The sequence below is a fragment of the Mustela putorius genome, unplaced genomic scaffold, assembly GCF_011764305.1.
Source record: "Mustela putorius furo isolate JIRA1106 unplaced genomic scaffold, ASM1176430v1.1 tig00003863_pilon_pilon_pilon, whole genome shotgun sequence".
In the NCBI taxonomy this organism is placed as follows: Eukaryota; Metazoa; Chordata; class Mammalia; order Carnivora; family Mustelidae; genus Mustela; species Mustela putorius.
The window spans coordinates 14,999,083-15,009,740 of record NW_025422015.1 but is presented as its reverse complement, the minus strand read 5'-3'; the positions used below and the strand labels follow the sequence as shown (position 1 = coordinate 15,009,740).

Below are 10,658 nucleotides of genomic sequence, written 5' to 3'. Positions count from 1 at the left end.
CTTCTTTTTAATCCTCTTGCTCATCTTCTTTTTTATTCATGGAATGCGTGTCTCCATTTATTTATTCCTCCTTAGCCTGGCTCTTGGTGTAAGTTGGATGGTTTCTCTCCCCCGGGACTGATGATTCTTTTTCCTTGGGACCTTCATAGTGTTTTGGAGAAGGACCTCCGGATGCTCCCTATTTCTTGCTAAGTGTTGGGGCAGACAACACCCCAAGAGGTGAGTTAGCTCCACCTGCAATTCAGAATTACGTGCAGAGAAAATATAAATGGAAATACAAAAAAAAAAAAAAAAAGGTGTCAGTCTTGGAAAACGAGAGGAAGTCCCAGCTGTAGATGGTTTTCTATGCGCTCATAAACACAACTGATAGCAACAAGGAGAGCCACCTGTTTCCGGTAACATACCTGCCAAACCTTTTGGAAGGTGAAGAGGAAAGACTGTTGGGGGTACTGGCTGCAGAGGAGTTCCCCACAGCGCGAGCTCCCGGGACCAGGGACTGGGTCTCTTTACTTCTCGGCCTAGTACAGCCCTGGGCACGTCCTAGATGTCCTCTTAAGGCTTTGTGGACAGGAATAAGTGAACAAACTCCAAAAGACTCCAAAAGATGGACTGGAGGTAGCTTCAAGCCTAACTTCCGGATCTAGCAGAGAATTGTTTTGGCTCTGTATTGTCCTTGGCCCCATCTCACATTTTGGTAGTTTGGTGGTTCCCCTGGAATAAAACCACTATTTGAGACCTGAAGCCAGAAAGTAACTGTGCAGCTTCTGCTCACGAAAAACTATTGGTGGCTACAATGTCTTTTTATTCCCAGAGTTTTTTTTTTCCTCTCAGACTCCTTGCTATTCATATTAGACTTCACTTTAAAATATCTTCAGAATTTTAACATTTACATTTTTTGTATGAATTATAGCACTTAGCATGTGAAGCATTCAAAATCCATAGCTACTTATTTTCTAGATAAAAGATGCATAATTTCTCCTTGGACTAAATAGAAAAAAAATAGAAGAAAATTCATATTATAACTTTGTCATTATAATGTCCTGGGGGTTATTGCTTTTTTTTTTTTCCTTTTTAAAGAAAGATCTGTTTGTCTCACACTCTATGTAAGAATGGACAGAAGATATTGACACTTTCTTTGACTACAAAGGAATCATAGTTCGTGTCACTCAAACATTTTTTTTCTCTCTCCTTTTTACCACCCAAAAAATGGAAGAGAACAAAACAAAAACTTTAAAAAGAAAACAAAAGTCACAATAATAGCATCAACAATAAAAATAACAATGAACAAGAGGATTTAGGTGGAATGATACCAAAATTAGATCAGCAAATGAGATTTCAGAATTTCATGTGGCATATATAATTCTAAGTAAGAGAAGTTTTCGATATTGCTACCAAAGGAAAGTGGGAGAGAAAGAAAGAAGAAAAGAGAAAAAAAGCAAAACAAAGAATAAGGTGTGTGTGGACCACTTTTTCTCAGCAGGAACACCATGAGCATTTGGGATAAGGTGGTCAGTCATATTTTACAAATACAATAAAAAAAAATTCTGATAGAGATTGAAAATAGGTTGGATTCCTCTTAATTAATTGTACATTTTATCCCCACTTCCAAAATTCCTAATGTTTTAAACTTTTTTAAGAGAGGATTTCTTTCCTGTGATAGTTTATAAATGTCTCAAAGTGTGGGTGTATGGCAAACCATTCCAAATTTACCCTCAGAGAAATATTCTTTAATTTTGACTGTTCCGGTTCTCCATTTGACTTTTGCATGAGAATCCTCAAGCTTTCTCTGCTCTTCTGTCTTTAAACACACATTCTCTTTGGGTAAACTAATTCATTCTCACGGCCTCACTGCTGTTGATGGCCTACCTTTTACACCCATCACAGACATTTCAACTGCTCTTCAGCCCCATGTCTTAAGCAGGGATAAGAAGTCTGAGTTTAGACCCATTTTCCTCATTTAAGAAAAATATGATAAAACTCGAATTCAGCTGCTTTTCTCTAGCTCCTTTTAATAAGGTCAATGACACCATCATTTATTGAGTTTTTTAATTTCACAAATATGAGTAGCTTTTTTTTTCTAACCTATGATGCTAAAGTTCTAGAACCAAATAGCCAGAGTCCCCAAGCTCATAGAGTATTGTAGTCTATTGTAGTCCAGGGATAGAAATGTACTGATAAAATATTCACACAAATGTATAATACTAATAGAGATAAAGGCTGTGGACAAACTACAGATACTTACAAGTGTATAATATAGATGTCTCAGTAAAATATGACCTTCATGCCTGTATTTCCTTTACTCCCATATTTAATCAATCATGAAGACCTATTGGCCACGCCCCTATTTTTCAAATTGCAGCTCTGTTAGGGGTCATCTATTTCTGACCTTCAGATTACTCTAGTTGCATCCTCCTTGCAAACCATCAGCATATAGTTGCCATGCTAATATTCTTTTTTTTTTTTTTAAGATTTTATTTATTTATCAGAAAGAGAGAGGGGGAGAGAGAGCAAGCACAGGCAGACAGAATGGCAGGCAGAGGGAGAAGCAGGCTCCCTGCCGAGCAAGGAGCCGGATGTGGGACTCGATCCCAGGACGTTGGGATCATGACCCGAGCCAAAGGCAGCTGCTTAACCCACTGAGCCACCCAGGCGTCCCCACCATGTTAATATTCTTAAATGTTCATCTCTATCACATCACTCTCCAATCTGAGAATCGTTAACAGTCCCCTAAGGTCTATGGAATCAATTTCAGGTAGATTTCTTTGCCCAAATGCTTTCACTGAACTCATTCAAAACATTTCTATCACTATCTTCTGATTCAGCTTTACTCGTGCTGTCCTCCACACCCAGAGCTGCCTTCCTTCTCTTCGTTAACTTGCTATTTATTGAAGTCCATGATTTTCAAATTGCGAACCTTGAAGGGAGAGGAAACCCAAGTGAGGAATCCGGAAAGTGGAAAGGGTAAGATCTGGGCTCTGTTCTTATGGCTCTGCACTGGGTTTCTGTGTAAGATTTCATTGGAAGAAAAGGGCCCAATGTGAAGAAACACTTGAAGGTCTATGTAGTATTGCAGTTTCCAATTAAGATTCATCTTCTCCCAGGAGCTGTTCTTCCTTAAGCCTTTCTTTTCCACGTTGACTTTTCCCTCTACTTTTAACACTATGCTCCTGGGTGTGAAGCACTCACTTACCTATTGCCTTGCGTTGCATTTTTAATAAACTGGACTCCTTGAACCCTATTTTTATGCTTCTTTTGCATCCCTCTGGTATGTGTCTTATCTTGGTATAAATGAGTGAATAAACCAACGAACACGTGTGTACTCGATGGTTATTTTAGCTAGTGGAAAATTTCTGTTTCTAAAATTAGAGTTTCAATCTAGTCTCCATTTTTGGCAACAAAATAAATAGAAATAATATCAAAAGTGACATTCTCGTTGGGTTCTTGGGCTATATGAGGATGAATCTACATCAAGAAAAAAAAGGAGTGAGGAGGCTGTTGAGAGGGATTGAAAATGCTCACTCTGAAACTTTTCATTCACTGGGATTGACCTCCTGCCCTGTTCTGTCTTCTTCACTCCCCTCAAAGTTTACATGGGCCTCCTGGCTAATCTGTGACATGGAGTTTCAAACTTTGTATCTTACCTCCTTTCACAGAATGGAAATCTCTTGTAAGTCAGTCCAAGGTCTCATTTGGTCAATTGTAATAATGAGAGTTTAATTGAATCACAAATATCGTTAGCACTTATTATTCAAGTCTGTTCCTGAACTATAAGAAAACACCGATCTATCCCAAATTCCCAACTGGGAACAAACAACAAAGAGAACAAGTCCCTGCAGTGACTTCTCCACTGAGCCCAAAAAACCACATCTGATAAGCCATGTAATTTGCTATAGCAATTTGTGCCAAAAATAAAGGCACACTTTTGCAGAGTCGCACATTTCTAAGAAAAACCGAACTCTGCCTCGTGCTAATCCAGCTCTTTTTCTTTCTTTTTCGAACTTGATGTTCACGGCTACGAAATACCAGGTTGCGTCTTAGTCCCATACATCTATTCTGTTGGCGGCCCTTGGCCAAATGGTGAGGCCCATCCTCTGCCAGTGCCCCCAGGCCTTTCCCGCTGTCACACTGAGCCATGAAGGGTGAGCTAAGGTGACAGCAGTGGTCTGTTTTACAACACCCCAATAACATGATGTCTTTAACAGCACAGCAGATTCTTGGCTGATGGCCCTGGTTAAAGGAAGAGAGGCACAGAATCTTCGAAGTCATCAATTTTAATGAGCGCTGCAACTATTCCAGTAAACGAGATCCCTTTATTTTTGTTTGCTTGACAAAGAAACCTGATACAACCAAGACATTTATTCCTTTTTAGTTCAACACCACCGGTATTAAGCCCCCAGTGGTGATAAAAATTCCTGTGCTGTCTTCCTGGAGGCAAAGAATAAAAGAAACTACAAGGGGTGGGGGGTGGGGGTGGGAAGAAGAAGAACAACAACAATACAAACTTCTGAAAACACTCAGGCTTGTCTTTTGGCTCAGAGGTTAAACATGAATTGTTTGAGTTCCCTTGGCCAATGTACTTCATAAGCTTGGATGGTTTTGTGGAAGTTACAACAGAAATAAAAAATTTCATATGCATTTTCAAAGGCAAGGAATACTCAGTACTGTTTGCGGGGGGTGGAGGGGTGTATGGGGAAGAAATAAGCAGATAAAGCCAGAAGAAGATGAGAATTTGCCTAATTTATTGAATTAAACTTAATGAATCAAAATATTTTGAAGGAATATTCTGAATTTTCTGGGCAAATCACACTAGAGGTACTAAGTAATTCCTATAGTTCATAAGGAGATAAACAACAGGTAAATTGCTTGAGATGTTTGTGTATCAGAAAAACAGCAACCTGGCTTTTGTCTCTAATCTTTTTCATCTGTGTGCAAACTCGCTGAACTCTCATTCCAGATCTGGAGGCAACAGGCAGGCATTTGTTTTAACTCCTTAAGTAAACTCAAGTTCTAGAATCGTTAAAGTTGAAAGTCCTTGTACAATTGCTAAATTACACTGCTCATTAGGAAGGGATTCGTAGCAAGGGCAAGCCGTGCCATTCCTTATGATTTTTTCAATCAAAAGAAAAATCTTTCTCTTCTCTCTTAAAAAGTTCTTTAATACAGGGGAAAAAAACAACTCAGAAAAAAAAAATTACGCAAATGGCAAGGTAGTGACAGGACATCTATCAAGGTGGCTCTGAAAATTCCAATTTTTAAAGTGCTATAAAAATATCATTATTAATGATGATTGACTGGGTTTTCAGAGCCGAGGTATTTCAAGGCTGCTAAGTTCGAGTGGAGTGAGAAAGCAGGGGTGCTAAAATGGCTTCAGGGTTCCCTCACTTTGTTTCTTCATTGATTTTTAAGTAACATGTGAGCACACTCAAATTGATGATTTTCATTTTGAATTAGTTTGGCCTCTGTCACGGAGAGCCTTCCATCTTTTCTTGAGTGTCAGTGTCTAATTCATCTTCATCAAATCCCCAGCAGGAAGATTTGGATCTTATTACTTTTTGTGTTAGAGTTTTACCATTTACAGGAAATTGAGACACAGAGAAAAGGAGAGAGGAATCTATCCACATTTTCAGTAAACTTACCCAACGGCAGAAGATTGCCTTCCCTCCTGGACCTGGGGTGGGACAGTCCCAGGAAGTGGGAGAGCTGAGACCCTAATTTAGTACTCCCTTGAGATATTTTGTTTGTTTGCATGTTTGTTTTTGTTTCTTTCAGATTCCTGAAAAATCTTAGCCCTGCTTCTTTGTAAATTGGATACCTTGTACCTGTAGTCTTTATGGACCTAGACGTCCTCTCCATTTTACAGATGGGGAGATTAAGTCTAGGGAAAGCATATACGACTGGCAAAACGGTATTAGATTTTGATATGGGTAACTGTTCCCATGAAAGTCCTCTATTTTGCACTGTTTTCAGTCACTGCCAAGACTGGGGAAAATGACAAGGATGGTTTTGTGAAGTGTAACTAAAACATGCTTGAGGAACCTTGCAGAAAGATAGTCCTGTTTAGTGTTTAGGTAAGGCCCAAGGTCCAACTTGAACTTCTCTAAGGACTCAGGGAAAAACACATCAACACTGACAAAATCAACCGTCGACTAAGCAAAAATCTTTTCCTTTCTACCCTTGAAAGCCTCTTAACTCTCAGCCCTCTGCTTTTAACTCTGAGCCTTGCTTCATTGTGTCTGAGGACTCGAACATTCTCCAGTCCTCTGGGAAGACACCAGCTTGTCCTTTGACCATGTGCCAAAGGTGGAAAAAAAGAAGAGCTTCAGAAACTGTGAACCAGGAAATTTTTTGTTTGTTTGTTTTTTTAAAACGAGATTTGCCGACGGTGCCAAGAAATGTTGTCTAAGTTACAGACCATTCGTCTTTATAATCACCCTTCCTTCTTCTTTTCTGAATGCTGCATTTTCAGGGAGGGCAGATAATCTTTGGCATTATCCTCATTGGCCTAGCTAAGTTCTCAGTCCCTTGGGGTCCTGCTGACTCTATAAACTTTCAGCTTCTAAATCCAGTGCTGGCTCACCCAGGAAGGGAAAAGGCAAATTGAACAATAAAATTCAAGCTGTAGCTTCCGTTGTAACTCAAGAGCAGAAAATGTTTTTAATGTCCAAGAGCACATAAGTGCCATTAATCACCAAGAATTTATTATTTCTCATTGGGGGCCCCAAAGAAACACTGTTTTGCCCAACTCTATTATTATTTGGAATTTGAAAAGCTTTTCAAAACCTATTACCTGATTGAATATTTACCTAGGGCTAAGAATTTCAGAAGTTCTTTCATGGAACTTACATATGCCAAAAAAGAGAAAGTAGCATTTCTCTTCCTTTCTTTTCTTTTTCATTTTTCCCTTGTGTTTCTCTTCCTTTCCTTAGTGACCCTTGCTGTGTCAGCCTTTCTCTGCATGATCAGTTTGCTGTGATCTATGGAAAACTCCCACCTCAGGAATTTGAAGCTTGTGGTAAGTCTTTTTATTTTTTGAGTCCAGGCTATAGATTATTTTTGTTTTGAGAAAGTCTTAGAGGCTTGTAATAGAGTCCCAGTTTTTTATTTTTTGAATTGCATAAATAAATTAGACCTTTTTCAGGGGGAGGGATTTTTGCAGTCATAAGGTCAGGATACGTTTCTAGTGTATCTCAAAATGTTAAGTATTACCTGGGTGTTCACACAATAAGTTGATAAGATCCTTCCTTCCTTCCTGCTCTCCTTCCTCCTTCTCTTCCTTTTCTTTTCTCTCTCTTATCCCTTCCCTCCTGCTCTTTCTTTCTTTCTCTCTTTCTTTCGATGTTCCTAGTACAGTAAATCAACATTGAAAGAATGTTATAAACCCATTTGTTGGTAATTCTTAGACTACATTAGAATAATTGATTTGGGGAACCTAAGTAAATATTTACCATAACAAACCCACATTTCCTTTTTCATGTAGAAGAGAGCTGCATTTTCTTTCATGCACAGAGATTATATCAAATCTTATGTTAAACAACGGGAGCTTCAAATTCATTCTCTGTTTTGGGGGGCCATAACTTCTTGAGGAGTGAGATGACAGTTAAACTAGAGTATTTAAGATGCAAGGAATAATTTTAAAAAGGTTTCCTTTCCTGGGTTAGGATGAACAACTTTAATAGTGTAGAGCACTGTAGTTTCATATGCTCCATCCCAATGGGAAACTGATGGAGGAAGACCACTGCATTTGTTGAAAGCCTATGGTGTGCCAGGCTCCATACGTATTCTCCCCACAGCACTTCAGGGTGGGTATCATTATCCCTATTTCAGAGAGGAAGGTATGGAGGTTCAGAGGGTTTAGGTGTTCTAACCAATGTTAAAAGCTTAATAAATAGCAGCTGTAGGAAGATCTCTTTGTGACTCCAAATCCATGCTTTTCTCCCATTATAACCTATTGCTTCCAATAGGTGAGAAGGTTAATTTAACATCTACCATTACTGCCTATCTACACAGTTAAATGCACAGAGAATACTAACTCTTTTAGTGGTCTGCCAACCGGAGGTGGGGGAGGCCATTGCCTTTGGCTAACCCATCTCTCTAAGAATCTTGAGGATGAACAATGTGTCTTCTTTTTCTCACTATATTGCCTGAGGGAAATGAGCGGTTCAGAGAGGCCACTCCAGGATTTCACCCAGTGGCTGAGTGCTCAGGCTGAGGACATCAAGCATATGCAACCACTGTTGTATCAGGTGCAGTGAAATAGACCAGAATCAGCCTGGACATTCCTGTGATCTTCAGCTGTGGTCTTTTTACAAGGCATTGAGTCAAGACAACCTCAACTGACAGGATCAGAACAAGTTCTCGGTGGGGCAGGGGTGGTTCTGGGCCTAAATGTAGTTGTAAAATAGACTTATTTTCTGGGATACAGGCTTCCCTCTCAGAGCTTTTATCTCTATTACAGAAATTCCTTTCCCTTCAGCACACTGGACCTTCATACTCATTCCACTTTCCCCTTAACACAATCTGATGTGGCACGCTATCACCTGGAAAGAATCTAATCAATTATATCACTACTTACAGGTATGACTGATGGTGGAATTTCAAGAATCAAGGGAAGCAAGTGAAGAAGAAACTTCAAAGCAGCAGAAGTTTCTTAACACCCTTCGATGTTTAGGATACAAGTGACCACTTATTCAGGAGGCATTCCTGGGTGAGACTGATCCTGGAGGTTGATGGAGAAAGACTAATGGAGGTGGTGGAAGGGTGCTTGACCAGAGTGTGCCTCTGGAAAAACAAAAACAAAAACAAAAACAAAAAACCCAAAACCAAACCCCCAAAAGTTCTTTTGCTGGCATGTTTTTGTTCTGGTATCTTCCAAGTCAGTCTACTATGGACTCTGACATTTGGATTGAAGTTGACTATGGGGTTGGGAGGGGTGGTGGTGGTGATGGGGTGGTGGATGGAAGCATTTTCTTTCCTGCAGCTGGGTTCTCAGCTCTCTAGAGGGAGACCAAGATGATTCCTTTTGTCATTTTAACTTGGTCAGAGATCCTTCCTAGAGAAGAAGGAGTGATTATGAAGATTGATGGCCTAGACAATACACTTTTTAAAAAGTAGTCTGCAGACTGGCTGTGATGCCAGTAGGATCTGATGAGGTTTTCCTAAAGCCTTTTCCATATCTGTTGCTTTACTGAAGTCTAAAACTTTTGGTTGTGGAGTTCAGGAATTTTCCTGGAGTGTCAGCCATTTACCTCCCCTCTTACTGACTGTGGATACCTAGGGCAGAAGGACGTGGCCAATTTATAACATGATCCATGGTATATAAAAACATTTTCTAAGAAGGAGCTTTCTTCCACAGCCATTTCAGAAGCACTAATATTTTATCTAGAGGATGAAGAAATACTAAGAGCAAAGCCACTGTTGCAACCTGTGGCAGGGTAAGTAGATAATATGTTTCTTTTGTGCTTGAGGGGTTGGCCAACAATGTTTGTGGTAATTATAACTCATTTCTTGCTTAAAGGAGAAAGGGCTTGAGGAACACCTCTGTGTACTCCACACTGTGAGAAGGATGTGTTGAGAAACTAACACAAAAAATAAGCCAGATGAAAAAAACAAGGAGAAGGAGAAGGGAAATCTTGGTCAACGAGTAGATGTGATAAATTAAGCAGCTTTTCCCATTGGTAGAAATTAGACTTATTCATACTTCTTTTTGGCTTTGTTTTTTAAATATACATCCTTCTGTCAGAACACTGCTCTAGTTGTTTTCTACCCATTTCTCTAAGTGTGCCTACCCCCACTGTGTTGTGAACTACATGAGGGTAGGCGTCCTCTTTTTTTGTATCCTTAGCATCATGCTGGATACAGAATAGTTTTGCAATAAGTGACTAATGAATGACTGAAATTATTTTTTATGTTACAGAATTTTAATTTTAAAACACTCACTTCCCTGGGAATGGGACACTCCTGTGGGTCATCTCAGAGAATTTAGGGGGTGAGTAGAACCAATAAGCTGACCTGAGTAGGGCTAGATTATGGACTAGTTGAGGAACATAATCTCATTTACCATAAATTGACAATCTGGAGCATGAATATGGTGAATTTAGCCAAAGGTAATTCCTCAAGGCAAAGAAGAGTACAGAAGATTGAAGACTATAGCCAGATTCCAGAAAGACATGCTCTTGGCAGGGCTGGCTTCATAGGAGTGCAGCCTGTGTAGTCGCATGGAATCCTGTAGTCAGAGGGCCCTGCATGTGGTCTATGGTGTCCTACTGCAGTCTTGAAATTCTTAATAAGGTTTTAAAAGAGACCTACAATTTCACTTTGCAGTGGGCCCTGCAAATTAAGTAGCTAGTCCTGGCTACTAATAAGATGATGGGAGCCACAAGGGCCAAGATCAGAGAAACTGCACTGGTTAGTATCTGAGCACAGCAGGGCAAGAAGCAAGTACTGGTTGTAAGAACTCATCTTATCTGCCCCCTGAGGGTGTTGCAGGCACTGCATAGGGCAGATTTCCTGGAAGGGTGAATGATAGGACCACTCGTCAAAGAAAGACAGGTATCCTCTGGGGGAGGAGTGTTCAGGGAGTTAAGAAGGAAGACCCTTCTCTTTCCGGGGTAATGGGAGAAACAAAAAGGAGGGCTTGCAGGGCTGGAAGACTGGGGTAG

At 40.0% G+C, this 10,658-nt stretch overlaps 1 long non-coding RNA gene across 1 annotated transcript; it reads left to right on the top strand.

The window, feature by feature from the left end:
• The first annotated feature begins 6,896 nt into the window (after window positions 1–6,896).
• Window positions 6,897–9,604, top strand: LOC101673324. Its single transcript, XR_198568.3, has 3 exons — window positions 6,897–7,012; window positions 8,575–8,704; window positions 9,353–9,604. It is a non-coding gene; the product is annotated as an uncharacterized LOC101673324 (long non-coding RNA).
• The last annotated feature ends 1,054 nt before the right edge of the window (window positions 9,605–10,658 follow it).